Source organism: Grammomys surdaster, unplaced genomic scaffold (assembly GCF_004785775.1).
Source record: "Grammomys surdaster isolate TR1022 unplaced genomic scaffold, NIH_TR_1.0 125888, whole genome shotgun sequence".
Lineage (NCBI taxonomy): Eukaryota > Metazoa > Chordata > Mammalia > Rodentia > Muridae > Grammomys > Grammomys surdaster.
In genome coordinates this window covers 182,613-185,130 of record NW_021620713.1, presented here as the reverse complement: position 1 = coordinate 185,130, position 2,518 = coordinate 182,613, and the positions used below count along the sequence as shown (strand labels likewise).

At 36.6% G+C, this 2,518-nt stretch overlaps 1 pseudogene; it reads right to left on the bottom strand.

Moving 5' to 3' along the window:
• Positions 1 to 244: 244 nt before the first annotated feature.
• LOC114608274 lies at positions 245 to 360 on the bottom strand (annotated as a pseudogene).
• Positions 361 to 2,518: the final 2,158 nt, after the last annotated feature.

Below are 2,518 nucleotides of genomic sequence, written 5' to 3'. Positions count from 1 at the left end.
CTTGATCCCCTTAGAGACACTTGGGGTCTCTGAGTATCTAGTGGGGTCTCCAGTATGTTACAGGAGTGCCTCTGTCTCAGGCTCACTCCTGACCAGGGCCCTCAATCCCAGGTGGGCTCCATTCTCTGACTTGCTTCCAGTCCTGGAAGCCATCAGGGCCTATTGGGCAACAGACTGGCTAACTCCCAGTCAGAGACCCCTGCCACTGGGCTGGTGGTTGATTGATGCTAGCTTTTTTTCAAGGACTGTTAGGCTACTAATCATTCAGATGTTCATAGGTCAGAACACTTCTCTCCTCTTTGCCACCTACTGTCACACATGTGACACAGCAGCCACACTTGCAAGGTTTCTAGAGGCAGGACATTTTCTACTTTTAAGTACTTATGCCCTTTTCAGTCTCATCCGCATGACTACCTAATTTCTCTAGCAATTCATACTGAGTGTGTATGAGCCAATTTGAAAATCTTTTGAGGAAGACTCTGGAAAAATAAGTTTGACCGTAGTCCAGTCAACAGTAGCTATCTGTCAACCCCCTCCTCTATCATCTGTATGTTTACTGTGGTCCAGATATAGGTTCTCTTTGTAGATCCATACCTTTTTTGTAAACATGGATCTCAATGTGGTGGTGATACAGCTGGGGATCTGTGAGGAAAACTGAAAGGTCTTTACATAAGTTAGTGGCCCATGCTCAGACTAGATTGAGGTATTTTGACAGACTCTGGTTAGGTTTCCACATGTTTGCTGGCTGCTGAACTTGTTCCAACCATTGCCATCTGGAATGAGGGAACACACTCAGCAGTGACCACTCATAGTTGAGCAACTGCTGGTGGCAAGCGCCTGAACCTCAGAAACTATATGTTAAGTGTGTGCCTTCTCTTCATAGTAGCCTGATTCTGGCACTTTGTTAAAGCAATGAACGTATATATATATATATATATATATATATATATATATATATATATAATATACATTATGACTAATACAATGTATAAAGAGAGGTCAAATAAGATCACCAGTTATCCAGGTAACACTTCAGATACTACTGGATTGTTCTTAAAATTTGAAGATAGATATTAATAGTTTGTTGCATTGAAAATGGAAAATCTATATATCTGTTATAGTGGCTATATACATAGCTATTTTGTGTCAACATAAAAGTAGCAAAGTAACTCAAGATGATTGTAATGATCATTTTTTCACTTGCTGCATTTTTCCTACTATAGAGAATTTTGTTTAAAGTGAAACTAAACTTTGTGTTTTGTTTTCCTTTCTAATCACTCATAATTACTTAGTAGGCTCAGGTCATTTTCAAGATTACTTTCATGAGAGCTAATAATAGGAGACAAATTTTCTAATAAATTTACAGTCTGTAATATTATATCAGTTCTTGCAAAAATTCTTTATTGTACAGCTTCGATGAATATGAACATCAACAACACATTGCAGGGTCTTTCAGCCCAGAGTTTCTTATTATGCAGCTATTGGCTTGGGTGTGTGGTGAGAAACTGCATGCCTAGCAGGGTATCAGGTAAGGCTGATGCTTCTGACTGCATGCTTAAGAGTCATAAGTCAATTTATCTTTGCCCTATTATGAGGGATACTGATTAAGCATATTATCATTTTGCCATGATAAGTCTGTTCATCAGTAACAAGTTCTCCAACCTACATTGTATACCTCTTCTAAAACTTTGGGCCATTAAAATGGAAAGTACTTCGAAATTACCAAGTCCTGTTTCTAAAGCATACCCATTACATGCTATTCAGCTTAGCCACAGCCTGGGTGCAGTCTTCAATACTACACCTTCAGTGTACTTATCTTCTTCACAAAGAAAAAAATTATTCCACACATAGAAAAATATCTTATGCCTCAAATAGAAGGAAACTGTAAAATTAATTTAAAATGTTTCTTAGACTTCAAAATAAATGAATGTAAGTGATAACAGAAAAGATAGTTTTAAAGACATATACAAGATAAATGTATTTTATAAGATAAAAATGCTTGCTTTTGGTTCATTTTTAAGTAGAATTCTTTCAATGTCACTTTGCTTAATACAGAAAAGAGAGTCAACAGTAAGTTAATTTCGTTCTTTACCTTGAAATACCTGCTTGCCCTGACATTAAAAATGCATATGCAGTCAGAAGGGCCGATGATCTTAGGAGTTTCCTTTAAAAGATTGTCTATCAACATTTACTTTTTTGGACTAGTATAAAGTAGTCTGCTCAGTGGTATTTGCCAGACAAACTCTGCAGTGGCCTTTAGAACTGAATTAGTCTTCTCTACCAAACTGCCATTCTTTATAAAAAAAAAAAAAGCTTATAAAAATCACATTATTGATGTTTTTATGGTGCTTGACAACCATTGTGTTGTGGTAACTAGCAACCATTAGATATTTCCTAGATACAAAGGTTCAGTTTAATTGAAAATGTGAATAAAGATCATAGAACTTTACTCAAATTTCCCTGTGTGCCGTGCCAGCAGTTACAAATATTTACTAGCTTCTGTGTAGTATATATTCTC